The sequence below is a fragment of the Protopterus annectens genome, chromosome 13.part0, assembly GCF_019279795.1.
Source record: "Protopterus annectens isolate FY-2018-M chromosome 13.part0, PAN1.0, whole genome shotgun sequence".
Taxonomy (NCBI): Eukaryota; Metazoa; Chordata; order Ceratodontiformes; family Protopteridae; genus Protopterus; species Protopterus annectens.
In genome coordinates this window covers 921,397,760-921,415,725 of record NC_056747.1, presented here as the reverse complement: position 1 = coordinate 921,415,725, position 17,966 = coordinate 921,397,760, and the positions used below count along the sequence as shown (strand labels likewise).

The 17,966-nt window shown below is 39.1% G+C and overlaps 1 protein-coding gene across 1 annotated transcript in view; it reads right to left on the bottom strand.

Annotated features, from left to right (window-relative positions):
• The window catches only part of CNTNAP1 (contactin associated protein 1), a 941,217-nt gene that overhangs the window by 78,138 nt on the left and 845,113 nt on the right, over positions 1-17,966 (bottom strand). The window lies entirely within an intron of this gene.

Here is a 17,966-nt window from a genome sequence, read left to right as displayed (position 1 = left end):
ATGTATGTGTGATTGAAATATAATAAACAATTGCTAGATGTCACATCCACAAAAAACATGTCTTGTGGCAGGTGTTCCTCTGGTACAGTATATGTGCAATATACCCTAGCTTTTGTACAGCTGTAGATGGCATGTGTATAGTACCGTGTATCTTGGCACTACTCCAACGCATGCATACACATATTGTGGAACTGCATATGCATACATCATAGACAGTAGGTCACTGTTACTACACACAATAAATGTAAAACATATATAGCATTCAACATAAATAATCTCCTTATATACACACATTAATATATGTACCAGAGCTGTAAATTCAGTGTATTTGTGCAAACCAATGTCCAGCTGCAGCATCATTTATGGGTAGTGTTCTGTGCTAAACAAACATATAGTAATCTGCATGTACCACACAGTGTAGCAACACCAATGCATTGTATTACTGATAAAGCTCAATACAGAACAAGATATATACAATTTTACTACACAAGGCATATTTTATTATACATGTATGTGCATGTTGTGAATGGTCCTGTTTACTTACACCACTGTCCCATGCAGTTCAGCAAAAAGACACGCATACAAGCTTTTATTGTTAATATGATTTAGCATGGAAACCAAAAGTGCACTCACTATGAAGTCAGATCAGATGATGCAGCATCTGATCATACTCTCAATAACTCTGCGACTTGAGTTCATCATAGGCAGAGGTTACAGAGGCAGAGAGTTACTGTGCATGTGCAAAGGTAAGATAAGACACAATGAAACATAGTCTTACACACCATATTACACCAAACACATATATGCCACACAGACCCAGTGACTACAGAGTCTCTCAACCTCTGTGTTCCCTCCATCACAGCCATTGATTTGTTCCTGTACCCACATTTACTGCTTTTATGCTGGCCCTGTTCACCAGTGTGGAAGACCACAGTGTTCCCCTGTATGCCTTTGTTGGAGAAGGTAAGGATTAGCTGTTTTGAATATAGCAAAAGGTAATAGATTTAAAAATCCAGTTAGCAATAGTTTGCTTAGAAACTGGATTCCTAGCTTATAATCCTATAAAGTGGCACACAGTTGGTTCACTTTGTCTTATCCAGGTAGAATCTGAGCTTTCTATGTACATCAAAAGAATGTATAATCCTTTCTCCCTTGTTTTGTGGATTAGGGATGAAGGTGGGAAGATTTACAACCTGATTGAGAGACAGTTAATTTACCACTTTAGGCATAAAGGAGGGATTGGACTTCAGAGATGCTCCTGCTTGAGCAAGGCTTGAATAATGAGAGAGAGCACCTGCATCTGATTGTGAGTAGGAAGAGGGTAAACACTGAATGGAGGAACGTCTTTCTAAGTAATTCTGTGCCCATTCTGAATAATGAAAAAAAACACTTTCCTGAAGTGATGAGTAGCCAGTTTTTACGGATGAGATGAGCTTTTTGAATAGGGTTAGCAATGGACTGAGTAGTGGGGAAGATGATAGAAGGCAGTCAGGCAGACTCATCAGGGTAGGGAAGCCTACCAGATCTACAGTCCGTGTCTAATTAGTCTTGGAATCCTTTTCTAGGCAGTTTCTTGTTCTTATGAGAAGGCCTATGCTCCCTGTAAGTGAAGGAAGTGGGTTTTGTTGGGTAGTTCCTTTGGTAACTGGGCACAGAAGTGATAAAGTTCTGTGTACAGTCCTTCATAATTTTACATTGTTCTTGTAATTATTTGAAACGATTAGCAACATCCAGGCTAAACAAAAGGTCCCAGTATAAAGGACAGTCTAAAAGTTTTGCTTTGATATCTCTCTGGGTGGGGCTGAGAAAGTAACCATGCATACTTCCCGATCACAGAACCTATAACAACTGCCCTATAGGAAGCTTCTACTGCATCATAGCTGTATTTTATACTCTGCATAGCATGAGCCACCATAGATAAGGCCTGTTGCTTACTGCCTGGTACCTCAAGGGAGGACGATGTTTTATTTAAATGGTCCAGAACAGACTAAGTATTTAGTCATTTGGGTCTGATAATTCAGACCTTCAAAAGACAGAGTGTTAGACATATAAACCTCTTTGCCCAATTTGTCATTATCCTGTTCTCTTTGTCTAAAGGAAAATCATTGCCAGCAGATAGTAACTTAGAGAGTTTGTCTGTAGACATGAAAACACAGAAGGGTCTGGAACAGGGTTTTGTACAAAAATTCCAGCACTTCGAGTACTTTGTAAAAATCTATCAGGCCTTTTAGGGGCTGGTGGCTGTGAGTCATGTGCTATAGAAATGAATGCAAAGGTATCAAGTAAAGACTTCAGAACAGGTAGTACAGGTGCAGGGGTGCCTACTTCCAAGAGGTTATAGTATCTCTGTTGAACCTCAGAAATATCCTTTGATTCCCATTTAGAATGTTTCATTGTATTAACAATACTTTCTCAAATGAATTTTCTTCAATGGGGTAGTTAGGAAAAAAGGGAATCTTCACTATCAGAAGCCACTTGGCCTGTCGAGTGGATCTGGTATAAATAGGCCAAGGAGTGCTCATCCAAATCTGATTCCTCAGAAGAAGAATCTAATTATCTCTTTTGGGGAGTGGTAGGAGAAACAGAGTTAGGAATAGGCCCCGCAAAGGATGGTGGCCTGAGTGCCATTATGGCCTTAAACTGGCCATGTGAAAAATCCATCCTCTCCTTTTTCTTGGACATCTGAGGGTAGGAAACATTTTTAGTTTTTTTTGGCTTCTTTTTCCTAGCTGTGTCAACCACTTTGACTAAACAGAGGCTCCGACTCCTGAAGAACCCCAATAAGTGATCCTGGAATTTCTTTTCTAATGAGGATCTGCAATATGCTTTTGTATCTTTTAGAAGTGGTTAAGTAGGGTTCCCCTTCTCACCATCATCAGTAACTTCAGCCAGTTTGGACACGTGAACCTCAGACACCATACCGGCCTCTGGCAAGTAGTATGCATCTGAGTAGCTGTCTAGTGTAACGTGAATTCCAAAACCTCTATGGGTACATCAAAGTCCAACAAGGCAATCATGATATCAGGTCTAGGCTTCTTTATTTTTTTTTTTTTGTATGGGTGGGATATCAGGGGTAGAAGGGTCTGCCATCTTTGCTTTTTCAAGATGCTTAAGGCTCTGAGTTCAAAGTAGGAGCTGAGAGATGAAAGTCACATTCTTAAGGTCTCTGGGATGAAGGATTGACAGATCATATTATTTTATCATCGTGTTCTGCACCTAAACAGAAAAGGTACTGGAAGTGGAGATTTTTGTAGGAAATCTGCCTACTGTAATAGCACTTTCTCCTGTTAGCTGACATCTAATAGAGCAACAGACAGCAATGCAACTGAGAAAAAATGAGGAAGGTTTCCCTATGGGACACTTAACTGAATTAGTAAAAGCCAATGGTACCATCGACTACTCATAAAATAGACTGATAGGTATGAGACCTATATTCTGACTGGTGGCAAGATAGTCTGAGGATTTGCACTCATATGTCCACTTATGTACCCTTACACCTATGAGCTTAGATCATATGTTGAACATACAGCTCTATGGAAGCTTTTGGCTTTGGTACCCCAGCCAGACATTCAGGTTATTTGTCGAGATAACCCCAACAATTTAGTTTACTGCAACAGTGAGCTAAGGAAGGACATCAATTATTACCAATCAAGAAAAAAAAACATGAAAAATAGTCAGACATTCTTGCATGGTCTATCAAAAGAAAAGAAACAGAAAGAATGGTATAGTTAAAGCTCACCACTAGGTTAGAAAAACAGGAAGACAGACAGACAAATGGAGAAAATGCATATAACCTCATTTCACTGACTAAACTGTAGATTTGTCAACTATATCATATTCATCAAATGAAATGAATAGCCTAGTAAAACGGTTCCTCCATTCTTGCAGAAGACGTGTATCTTTCTAGTGTGCTAAAACATAACATTTAGTTGACATAGAGACTAAATAAATGTGTTTTTGATACTCAATGCAATATTAATCAACCTGATCTGATAAGAATAATATTGCTAGAGTACAATGAATATTACGATTCCAGCAGTGACAAATTATCTTTATGGCTTGTTTCCACCATTCATACACTTGAGAACAATACCACCAATAATGAAAAGCACTCACTGGACTACTAGAGCAAAAACAACAGGCATTATCAATCTTGCAGCCCAATAGCCTTAGCTTATGAACTGAAAAATACATTGCATAAAATATTTCTATTTGACTTGAAGCGTTATGTAAGGACTAATGATTCCTAAATATATTCTTGAAAAATCATTATGTCTAACATTTCACAAAATAATCAACTTTAAGTTATTTGCATTTAATGTTTCCCGGACTTTTCTCTACTGACTCAGCAGGGGACATTAGACAGGGAACTTCTTGTATTCATATTTAATAGAGAACTAACCAAAAACAATTTTTCCCATACACTGCACATAGTCCATTGTGTCCACTTTCAATGAAAATATTGAGTCATTCAAATTGCTATTTTCCATTCACTCCATTTGATACGATTACCCTTCATCAACATTATCAAACTATAAGGGACATAAATAACTGATCCTATATTTGCCACAGAAGATGAGAAAATCTCAGGAAGTATTTTTATATCTGAAAAACATTTCTCATAAATGCTAGCAATTGAATTAACAGAATGATTCTTTGGCTTATGCAATCAGCTCTGCAAACTCTTTTGCTGAAAAAATGGAAATCTGGGGCATAAAAGAACTCATGCATACCCACAGAATTCACAGTATCTTGTTTTCCCCGTCCCCTTCAATAATATACTACCAACAGATCAGCAGAGCATGTGCTCCAACATATGCTAATTTGGTATTGAATGAATGGGGAAAATAGTTTTTTTTTTTCTGTGTTTTTTTTACCACCATATTAAGTTTTATTTTTTTTTTTTGACATTTTTGGATGGAGGGATTGAGCTATGGAAAGAGGAATGTAAATCATGGAATGGGATTGGAATATTTATTTTTTTCTTTCCTTTTTACACATTACACATGAACATTACATTAATTGTTTTTTTATTTAGATGTTAGTATTCCAAGATGAAATCAAACATCTACAAATCTAACTACACTTGGTGCAATAGCTACTTACACTTCACTTCTACTTCACACTGCACACAAGAAAAGCACTGAAAAAAAAGCCAATTTAAGGGTAGGATAGGGAGGACTAGGGACTACACTGATTCTTAGAACAATGGTTGGTTTTAAGAAAAATTTTTTTTAGTGAGTGAGAGAATTGGGAAGGAATACCCTATTGAAATGGTCACTGAAATTCCTATGTGAATGGTGTAAAATATATATAGAAAAAACCCCTTCCCAACCCAACACAACACACAGAACACTTGGATGAAAAGAAAATACAATACAATATCAATTATATAATACAGTATATATACAGTATATATATTTTCATATATCATCAGAACTATAATGACTATAAATAAATAAAAAAGGAAGTATACCAGTTGGTGGGTATACACCCCCATTTTACTTACAGGTGGGGAATGAATTTCAAGAGGACCTTTTGAACAGGAAAAGAGAATCTTTACAATATGGGGCAACCACTCCTTGTGAGCATGTAGTGTTTGTACTTATATATGGGGGAGTATGGGAGTAAAATTAAAATAATGAATAAAACAGTACAGTAAGATTTATAAAGGGAAAAGGTAAGTAAGATGTTAGTTTACATGGCTATATATATGCACTGGATGCAGTGCATATTATATAGGAAAAACTGAAAGGACAAGGAAGGATCAGATTATGAACATTTATCGACATTAGGACCCATAGGGAAAATCTGATGAAGTCATTAGTCATTAAAGCGCTCATCCCCTTCAATAATACACATCACACCAAATGACATTTGACGACCTTTATTAAATTTCCATAACATAGCTTTTATCACCAACTTTATTAATTATAACTATTCATGATATAATTGATTCTAAATACAGCATAACATCTTTGTAATGTTAATCAGGGCAGCGTACCTACTCACCCTGCCCCAGTAAGCAGCGTCCATACCTCTACTCACTTACTTTACTTATGAAGCAGCGTCCCATCTCACTTCAGTGTTAATCAGGGCAGCGTACCTACTCACCCTGCCCAACAAGCAGGGTCCATACCTCTGCTCCCTTACTTTACTTATGAAGCAGCGTCCCAACTCACTTCATGCACCATCCATTGAATTACCTTCCACCAAATAAGCACCATCCTTACCTCAGCTTGCTTATCTATCCAGCAAGCTTCCTCCAACTACTCATTTCCTTTCCCCAGATCCTTGAAATGAACATCCAGACATCAGAGGGGGAACAGAAGAGGGCAAGCCTATCCCTCTTCTCTGCCAACCAGCCTGACCAGGCTGTTCCCCCTCCCTTCTACCCAAAATTGTTCAATCCACTTCCTATAAAGGGAAAGGTCAAGCCAAACATCATTTGGTGTACCCATCATCTGTAAAGCACATTAGAATCCCGTCATAATCTCCAATCCATGCCATCACTGAAACACACCCTAATGAAACTAAAGTAGGATTACCATGACTCCATTGTAACACTGGAACATCCACACCAAGAGAACATGTACCCTTTAGCCTGCTGCCTTAAAAGCTGAAATCATGGCTCAACCTGAATGTACTGACAGCCTATAACCAAAACAAAATCACAAACTATAACCCCTTGAAGTCAAGACGGCACCCAGTCAAACAACTAGTAGCAAGTCTCTCACCCAAAACCCTGTTAACCATAGCATATCACCTTAACCTACCCACTACCCAGTTCTATATGTGCAACAACTCCATTACCATAGGGAACAGTCTAATTCCAACTTTAATGCCCTACCTTAGCTAGCAAAAACTAGCACCCCATGACCTAGTTCCTGAAAACCTGCCTATGCTCAGCAACGAAATACTCTACATACCAAGCCATAAACACCCCCAGTTCGCTCATTACCGAACCATTCTTAATCCCTGTTTGGCCCTGGCCTTTCCCCTAGAGAGCTCTTTCTTTATATTACCTATACCACTAGTAGGCAATTAAGACCTGTCCTACCACAGCCTTATCCTGCAAACAAGCTTTCTTTAAATCTTTTAACTCCCCTGCAACAATGCACACAGTTTTAAAACTACCCCACCAACTGCCTACCTACCATGCTTCTTAAAACTCTACTCACAAAATTGACAAGAGCCATAGGGCTTTAACCTAATAAGTCCTGTGCTCCTATGAATGTTGTGATTCTACTCATCCCCGCACTCACCACAAAACATCCCAAACTGTTTCCCCTTTAGCCTCCACACCTACCTCTTCCTTACTTGCCCCGTATACCAATGCAATAATCAGCTCTCACTAATTGAACACAGAGCTCTAATATACCTTAATAAGGTGATTACTCGGACCCACCTTGTGTCCCATTCCAATGGCAAAACATCCGTCCTATCAAAAACGATACCTTTCAGATCCCCTTTCCAAGCCACTGCATGATGCCTTCTGTCCTTCAGCAATTTCAGTCAGTAACTGTTGCTGCCTCATGCTGCTCTCCATGTGTAACCTCTTTGCTCACCACTACTTCCATCATCTGTGAAGTCCTTGTGTATCACCCCCAATGGTACTCGGCACACCAACATCTATTCCAAAGTACAGCTGCCACATTCCAAGACCACATCTGCAAGAAAGAAAAGGACATGGAAATCATCCAAAATACATTACATGCAATCCAAGACATCTTCAAGGACAACCTACCCTGCCAACCTGGAAAGGAATGTACCACAGCCCTCAAATCTATGACAAGGCACCCATAACTATGCTTCCAAAGACCCTATCAAATACCCAAGATAAATTTAACTACCAGTCAAGTATTTTAAACTAAACTAAACCCCACACATGAAGGGACCGATCAAGATCCACAACCCAGATAACCTTGCGATTCCTGACTACCTCCATTAGTGCCCCGTATAAGCCAAGCTAACTTATCTTGTAACCATCTGCCTAGTTCTCAACCTCCCATCTCCAACTGAGGCACACTGCCCTATATTGCATTAGAAGTTGATATACAGAATTCACTAACCTGCATTCTGCAAACTTATATGGAAGTCTCCACCTTATGAGCATTCCCATTGTCAAAGTAAAAGTACCCCAGAAGAAATTTCCTCAACTAGTCTTAGTTGCCAACTGTCCCTGGTTGTAAAGCACAAAATATACTTTCATCCCGTCATAGCAGTTACCACGTCATTTACCATAACAAGTAGAATATGGTTCTGTTGCTTAATGTAGTAAACCTTGCTGGTCTATACAAATATGAATGTTATATGGCTTCACTCTACTGTTAACTCATTGAGCATATTTCTTAATCCCCTATATTCTCTCCACATTTCGGCTCCTCAATTTTTTTTTTTTTTTTGATATGGACATGTATACCTCATCACTCACCCCCTGGCCCCCAGCAGCAACCCCCTTGCTGCCCAGCCAAATCCCACAGGATGACACAAAGTGATTTAAAATACTTTACTCCACTCTATTGCAAACTTACGAGTTATTGACACTTCTATTCCATTCATCAAAAGTGATGAAGCTCAACTTCTAAGCCCCAACGAATTGGATTCCAGGATGCTCATCCTTCCAAGCCAAAATAATAAATGATTCTGTCATATTTACTTCTTACCTCTGCTACATGTTCCAGCTTCTATATTAATAAGTAATATGTTAAGCAGAACAAGGAATTGCAGCCCATATTTGTTTAATGTGGGTTATGCTTCAGTGGTTCCCTTTCACAGTGTACATCAGTGCATCAACGCCTTAGATCATTGACTGCTATGATAAGACAGGCTTCATCTTGTCTGTTACCAGGCACTGTGTTAAATACGTAACTGTAGAAGAAATGAATGAATAAATAAAAGATGCAGCCAGAATTCACCAGGTTAATTATAGTTATATGTTAACTCATTACAGAAACAGTCTTTTACGTGTAAATAAATAAGAACTTGTGCTGCTATCCCTAACTTAGGAACTCTCAAAAGGTAGGTATTTTATTCTATATCATTTTATTTTTCTTTGACTTATGCAGACAGAAAACGTCAAATTTTCCTGTGTATTAAAGTGGACTGAATCAACTTAAACATTTTCTTTTGTTGAACTTCTGAAATGAAAGCAACATGAGTTTCCTTTCTTTCTGGCAGGATTTCATCTTGTTACTGAAATGTGAATAAACCCTGTGTTGTGTGTTGTGTAGGACATTTATCACTTCTGCACTGTGCATGCCAAAGTGAGATACTGTACTTGCTAAGACAAACTCAATGAGTGCGTATCGACCGAGCACACAGCCTTATAATTTATTTAAATTTGACTTCTTCCTCCTATCGCACAGGACAGACCTCTGGGATATAATGCGGTTTCACGCTGAATTATTCTTGACAACAGCAACTACCCTATTTTCAAACGATATATTTGCTGGCAGAAACTTGCAGCCCGGCCGCAGTCAACCTCCATGCACCATATCCCCAGCCTCCACTGTGCATGCGTTGTGGGTAACCATGCCTCCGAGCCTGCGATACTGACAATTACCGGGCACATTAATCCTGTCAGTTAAAAGCTACGCCATCTACCACCAAAGGCTGCCATGCAAGCAAAGCCTCCAATCAATCAATGCATCCCAACCACCATGAAGAACCAAAACCTCAAATGTCTCTTTCGAACGTAACCCCCAAACATTAATTAGCAATATCCCCATTATTGAAAGTTAACCTTTTCAATTCTACTACCTAAACATTTCTGATGCAACCAAACAACACCAAGGGCATGCAACCAAATCACTAACCTTCTGACCCAACCAAAACAACAACCAGATGAAGACATCCCCAATCACACACAGCACAGGGTCCAATGGCAGAAACCGGCACTATACCCAAGAAACCCCATCAAAACCCAAGACCACCACCTAACCTATCCCGACCGCCACTCAGTAGGATCAACAAATGCAAGGGATCCTGCATACCTGACAGTAGTTAATGGGAATCCAACCACCGTGGCACAGGCTCCAGACAACCGCCTCAAATGCAGCCTAGTTCACTGTCCAAACTGTTGTCTTGTGGAGTTAAAACACCATTATGGCAGATGATGTTTCAAGGTCCTAACCAGCATGCTAACTGACCAAAATAGAAGAACAAATCGAGCCACTCTACCTCAAACCCTAGTCATGCCATGAGTATGTGCAATAACGGCCAGAATGTGTGGCACCTCAAAGCCCGCAAAGATGCTCCAGTACACCCAATGCTACCCCCAAGCTATGAAAACACAATCTGAATCTCCAGAGAAAATTCGGATAGCATCATGGTTGACTCATCCTGCTTACCACTTCCCTATTAACCTTACCGACATGGCCGTGAAAGGAGCAACCTGTAAAGTCAATTAAAATAATAATTACAAGCTGTCCTTGGTGTTATTATCACCCAAGCACCATTAATCTGCATTTGTCTTCACTATTAAATCCACTGACTGGGATCACACACATGAGCACATCTTAGTCAGAGGCAAAATGCAAGCCCCAAAGGACAAGCATAATCACCATAAAGTGTTGCCTGACAGTACTGCAGCACTGGATACCTGCCCCAATGCCTCATGCAACCACAAAATTGGAAAATCTGTAGCAATATCCTAGCATCCTGCAACATATGCTCTGCTAAAACTTTCCTTAATTCTAACGATGCCGCATCAAACAATTTGCCACAAAACATCAATCCGAACTTATTTCACTTTACTCTAACAAGCTTACCCTTGTTTCAACCCTAAATACAATGTCGGTGTGCTGATTTCAAGCATGAACCAACATAATTGAAATGTAGATCTAACATTCATTGCTCCACCGTGCATGCAAGATGAGGAACCAGTACTCATGGGTGCCTCGTGGTCCACGAAAGCATCTGCACATATGAAAAACAGAAACAATGACCAGCCAGAAGAAACAACTTCAACAACTTGGACAAGTATGTCCATCTTGAGAACAATAACAGAACTTCTTAGCCATTATAGCGGAACAGATGGTCTGAACTCAACTAAACTACAACTCAGCCTCAGAAGCTGCCAATAGTGACACCACCACCAGCGAAATAACTACAGTGAAGAGAGAAAAAAAACACATACATAGGGGTTAACAAGGGAACTCTGTCTAACCAGCATTGCAATGCATAAACTAACGTCACCACAAGAACCTCTACCTAACTAGTGCTATAGTAAGACAAGCAACACCTGCTCCAGCCCCCAACACACTTAAACTAGGATGTCCCCCATTTTAACCTGAGAAGCCAGAACTCCCTCCACAAATTGGATGAACAGCAGAAATGAAACCCTGTGCCTTAAGCTTAAAAAAAAAAAAAAAAAACTTAGTGACTTAATGATTTAAATATACCTACCCTACACCCCTTACTACTCACCTCCTAATGCACACCACCAGCAAACCAAGGCCTACCTGACCAAAGCACCCACAGGTCGTCAAGGACATGAGCCCGCAGCATAGCAAGTTCATGCCAAAATGTGATTGCTTAACCCAACTACACCAGACTAATCATCTTAAGCCCCTCCCCATCATTATCTCATTTCCTCCCAACTATCCCTGTCTCCACTTAACCCTTTTACCTCCCCAACCCACTTAAATTCCTCTAATATTAACCTAATCCCCCTATGAAGATGTCCCGGGACAACTTAGTTTGTTGCCAAACTTCATTTGTCAGCTGCAAAGAAAGCAACAGGAAGATTGTCTTATTAAGAAGGAATGTTCCAAGTTTATGCTTCTGAAAGTAGTTGAAGGAATATGGCACGTTGACTACTGTCTTTGCAAAAAATTAACCTACTGCTTTTTTTCTGGATAGATTTGAAGCCTGCATAAACTAAACGACTGCTGGTGATTCCCTGCTGGGTGAGAACGCCTATATTTTTTGTCTGTGACCTTTCAGAGCTGCTTTTTGATACCTGCTCCATTTTATTATCTGTTTTAAGAAATCTGCTTGGCCTGGTGTTTTTGTTCTATGTGACAGGTGGACACAAATTATCTAGGCTGCAGATTTCACTTTTTTTTTTTTTCATTGGTCAATTTGTCTCTTGAGTAATACTTAAATACTAAGTAGATTCTCGGCCTCTGTCTTTGAAAATATTTGAGGCCTGCATAAACTAAAGCACTGCAGGTGATTCCTTGCTCTGTTTCCCATCCACCCTCCCATTTGCTGATCTGCTTTTTAAACCTGGTTGTTGTGTCTTTCGGCTTTTCCCGGTTAGGGGTCGCCACAGCGGAATTCCGGTCCGCTAATGATTGGTAGTTGATTTTTACGTGCTGAGTTACCAGCCCTGACACACAACCTTCAACGAAGGTATGCCCATTCATGCATGTCTCCACGCAGAAGACGCTCTTGCTGAGAATTGAACCGGACAGCGTCTTACTGTGAGGCGACAACGCTACCGCAGCACTTAAACCTGGTGATTTTAAGTTACAAATTAAGCTTTGCCTGTTCTACTTGATCTGACTTCATTATCTAGCTAGCTGTTGGATAAAGTAGTGTATTTTTACAATGTAAATTGTTTTTACACAAAAGAAGTTAGTGGATTTTCCATCTACTGCACTGGGAGGTAGCCTAGTCTGTTAAGGATGGGGAAACACTTCAGATTTCTAAATGTAGTTTTATTGGCTGGACAGCTTACTAATCAGCTTATCTTATTTTTTAGTGCCTTTATAAATTCTATACAGTTGAGCAGCTCTTGGCTCATTTATCCAAAGCAAAGTACTTTTATTGAATAATCACACTTTTATAAGCTGTTTAAAGTACACTGCCATATTCAAATCTTTAAGTTTGTTTGTGGTAGCATTTCACTCCTTTATTATGCTTTTGCATTGGGAGGACTGGGCTTGTTCATCTGGTGTTTATCTAGTCTTTTTGAGCTGGGAAACATACAAAATGGATTGAAGTACTTTTTGCACTTCTCTGCACTTGATTTGCATTGTTCTGGTACCTAGATAGCATAGACTAGATTCAGACCCTTCTGAATCTAACCTGTTATTGATACGCTTGAGCACTACACCAGCCATCTTAATTAAGAAGTGCTCCCCTGTATCCTTGGGGCAGAAGATTGTGGGTCCAGCCTTTTCTGTGCTGTGGATTGCTGCAAGAAGGTTCACTGTGTGCTTTCCAATTGGTAGTTTAGCCTAAAAGTGTTTTAATTTCACCTGTATTTAAGCCACACTTTTGTGCATTGCACTGCACCATACAACAGGGGTTAGGGGTGCCTGTATAGAGGTTAATACCATGAAACTCAATTTTTCCCTAGACATCTGTCAGTGGAAACCTCCCAAGCTTCCCTACTGCACTAGGGGTGCACTGAGAAGAGTTGCCACACTTATCATCTATAGCCTTCAATATAAAAAGCACCTGTTAGTCCTAGCACAAACACTGGTCAAACTTGCCCACTCCCTTCCCTAAAAGTACACACAGTAAAAACCTGCTATAATGGATGGGCTGTTTCCCATCATTTCACCAGCCAGCCTGTCAAAACAACAGAATTTCCAACATAACAAAATCCACCTGAGACAAACTCAAGTTTCTGCTGTTTAATGCTAGGAACCTAAACATGATGGAAGCACTCCTCACCTTGGATGATGCTGACATCTGTGCAGTCACTAAGACATGGTTCAAGGCCACAGAGAGCTCCCTGGCCATGCGAGGCTACAATGTCTTCCACAAAGTCAGACCTCAAAATGAGCATGAAAAGAATTACATGTGGAGGTTTTTCCACCTTCATTAAAGCCAAGTACACTTCTAGACTGGTCAAACAGTACAATTCTCTTGAACTACTCCATGTCCAATTAGGATAGGCAAAATACCTTACCACATCATTCCAAGTTAAAGGTCCCCCACCATGAACCAAGAAAAGCACGCTGCCTACCTGGACTTATTGAAGTCAGTTGCCATACAGCCCAACAGATTTCAACTATTTTTCCATGACTGGATGACATACATGAGCACAAACATGCTCACCCAGAGGTTCCTTGACTTTGTCAATAGAAATTCCTTAGAAGAGAGAGTTTGCACCCCCACAAGGGACTCAAATGTCCTAGACATAGTACTCACCAACATGGAGGGGGGTCATTGCACTCCCCCCGCCCATGTGATGCCCTCCCTGGTACGGTTGGATCATAAATCAGTCTAATTTTTTTAAAAACAATTTTATTAGAAGTGCTGATGAAAATACAAACAACATATAAAGAATGAACCATTTTAAATTATGTGAAAAAATGATCATATACAGAATTAAACAAAATGTAACTATATACAAAATCGTTCACCATAGTTCTTAAATATCAACTGAAATAGTTCTTAAATATACATTTGCTATAAAATTTTATTATTTTTGTAACAATTCATAAACTTTGTTCCATCAACTGTAAGTAGAAGTATTCCTAGAACATCTATACTTGTTTGTCAGTTTTTCCAAACAACAAATTTCATTAAGTAAATTTTTAAATTCTTGTAATAACAGACAGGATTGTGATTTTCAATTCCTTGTAATTATTTTCCTGGCTATAGATAATATAGACCAAATCAAAGGGTAATCGGATGTTTTTATACATGCTGGTACTGGAGTATTAAATAATGTCAGATATTTAGATAAAGTAAAGTTATCTGTAAATATTGCCTGCTTAAAATCATTTATATCTTCCCAAAAGGTTTTTAATTCAGTACAGTCAAAGAGCATATGAGACTAATCTGCATTCAATTGCTTATTACATCTCCAGTAATTTACATCTTTTTTTTTTTTCACTTTTACTCAATATTAAAGGAGTAATAAAAGATCTATTCAAATATTTCCATGTAAATATTTTCCATTTGAGTGAGGAAGTAGTTAAACCTGATGATTTTAATATATTAATTTTATATTTATCAGTAGGAAGATGACCATTAATGGAATATAAAGAATTCAAATAACTGTCAGGGAGAAATACACTGAATTGATAAAATTAAATATTGTATTAAATAAGGTATTACTTTCTTTGTTATTGAAGACATTAATTCAATATTACTTAGAATAAACTTCCTTCCTTCTTGCAAATCTAACCAAAAAAGGAATCAAATTCAAATTCAGTATTGAGAGAATTATTTGATTTCACTTCATTGTTAGACATCATCTGGTACCAAAAAGTAAAATTTTTCTGTTGAAAAGTGGACATTTTTATAGAATTAGATGTGAAAATAATTCCTTGCGTGTAAGCTATAGGAAAAAGAAGAAATGACCAGTCTGTAAATCAGTCTCATTTGAAGTAACTACTGAATATGTCACCATCACAGCAGCAAACAAAAAAACTTTTCCAAAGTAAACTGCAGCCTACTAAGCAATGGTATAAAACGTTTTATATGCCCTGCAATCACAGACAATAATAATGACTCCTGTGGAGAGGTGTACAAAAATGCCATGTATAAACGTTTAAGCAACTGTACAGACTTGGCTATGCCTGACCAGATTAATACCAGGTCCTCCTAAAAAAACAAGCTACCCTGGTGGACCTCAAGAATAAACAAGTTACATAACAAAAGGATGAAACTGATGTCTAAGAATAAAAGGGAACTGACTCAGCAGAGGAAGAATTCCATCCACAGCTTAAACAAGCAAATTAGAAATCTTGTAAAGTCCTCTAAATCTAATTATGAAGGTAAAATAGCATCCCTAGCTACGGATAATCATAAGGCATTTTAACTATGTCCAAAATCTAAAAGGGAATGTCAGCTATGTGCAGAACTGGTAGTATATGGTACCACTTGTACTAGACCGGAAGAAATTGCCAACCTGCTAGTTGAAAAATTTGGCGCAAACTTCACCCCCTCATCCCCACTAGCCATACCTCAAGGCACACCTGGCACTAGTTCTCTGCCTAGCATCTCTAGAGATCAGGTCATATCTGCACTCTTCAAGGTCAAAAATACAGCCTCAGTGGGACAGTATAACATCCCAGGTTGTTTATTAAGCAATCTAAAACAGGACCTAGTAGACCCACTTGGTGTTCTCTTTAACTATAGCCTGAGAACTGGCTCAGGACCTAGTAGACCCACTTGGTGTTCTCTTTAACTATAGCCTGAGAACTGGCTTTGTTCTAGCAGAGTTGAGAACAGCAACATTAATTGCCTTGCACAAAGTGGACTACACACCCATAAGTTCAACCACCTTTATCTGTAAGGCCATGGAAAGAATCATCATGGAACTTATCAACAAGGACATAAGCAACCTTCAACATCTAGACACAAGGATATTATAACTTCACTGTACTCGACCCTCATCAGATCATTAATAGAGTACAATGCTCCCTTCTGCATATACCTCACCAAACACATGCAGCTGGAAAGACCACAGAGGTTTCTCACCAACAAAATACAGGGCCTCCAAACCATGATTTATGTTGACAGACTGAAAGCGTTATCACTGTACTCTGTATCATATAGGCTGCTGAGAGGCAACTTGTGCCTGACCTACAGAGCAGTCTCTGACCATACCCTGATGTATATGCTGCTCATCTGCAAGTCAAACAGCATAAGAGCCACTCACTCATGCTAGGGATCTTAATCTAGCCTGTGACATTAACACAGCATGGTGGAGAGACAAAGATATCTCTCAAAGATTGCTGCTACTCTGGAATAAATTTACAATTCATGTGAAGCAGAGCTCCTCACTGACCCTATTCAAGCACAACTTGGACAAATGGTTGGGAGATGGCAAATTCACCCCTGGGGTGGCACCCATGGACAGGGGTAGTCGGTGTTTATCATAGACTCACAATGTGAATTACATCCATCTAACTAAGGAGAATTGAGGCAACTCAGGATCAACATGGCTAGGCGTGTAAGGACTCTATGGCCACTAGGCATGCAACCTCCTATGAACCTATACATCTATGAATATTCTACTGCAAGAGGAAAAGGAAGAGATAAGTGTGATGATAGGTGGTACTGCCAGCCATACCAGGGAGAAGTAGGGCAGTGGATGCATGACTTGTGCTGGCACAGCTAGCTGGAATTTTGTAAATAATTGTATGTCATTAGTATATAAAACTGATCTGTACAGATGCTTATACTGAAAATGCATTCATGAGCTTTTCTTGTGTTAATTGTGTTGAATGCATCAACAGTGCATCCTGCTGAAATGAAAAGAAATGTACATGTATTATGGTATCTGAATTAAATGTATATGTTTTAATAGAGAACAGTGGCACAGCAATGGTTACCCAGCTGGCTTATTTTAAGAAAAATAAGGGACATGTAAATGAGCTGTTAAAGCACTGAATGGCACCCCACAGTGCTGAGTAGGCCTGGAGAAGGAAGGTTTTGGAGCAACCATTACCTGTTAGCTTTTGTAAAGAAAGGAGGAAGTGTAGTAAATGTTTCTGGCTCCTAGGCATTGCCATAAAAGCTCTAAATGTGCATTGTAGCAGTCTGCTAATGTCCTGTCTCAAACGTCAAAAGGAGATATTGTAGGAACCTACAGTCAGGTGACCAGATGAAGTCATTCTGCAAGTCATCTTGGATATGACATTTTGCAGGGAGTAATCTCAGAGGATAGAGTATTCTGTTTAGGAGCCTGACTAGAAAGACTGCTCACGTATTCCATCTTGCTTTGCCCAAGTAAGTTATTAGGGAACAGTAAATTCTCTTAGATTCAGTCAGGCATATAGTGAAGCTTTGTTTAGAGATTTTTATTTGTATGAGTCTGTCCATCACTGCTGTTTTCAATATTTTCCGTATTTTGAACTCTGTGGTTTACTGTGGATATATATTTAGTATTTTCTTGTACTTTTATTATTTATTATTAAATATATTTAAACTTTTCATTGTGGCTGTTCCTTTTTAGAAAGTATTAACCTTTGAGAGTATTTATATTTATCTGGAGATACTGTGTAAGCCACTCTAGAAGGCCTAGTCATCTTTGTGAATTACTACCA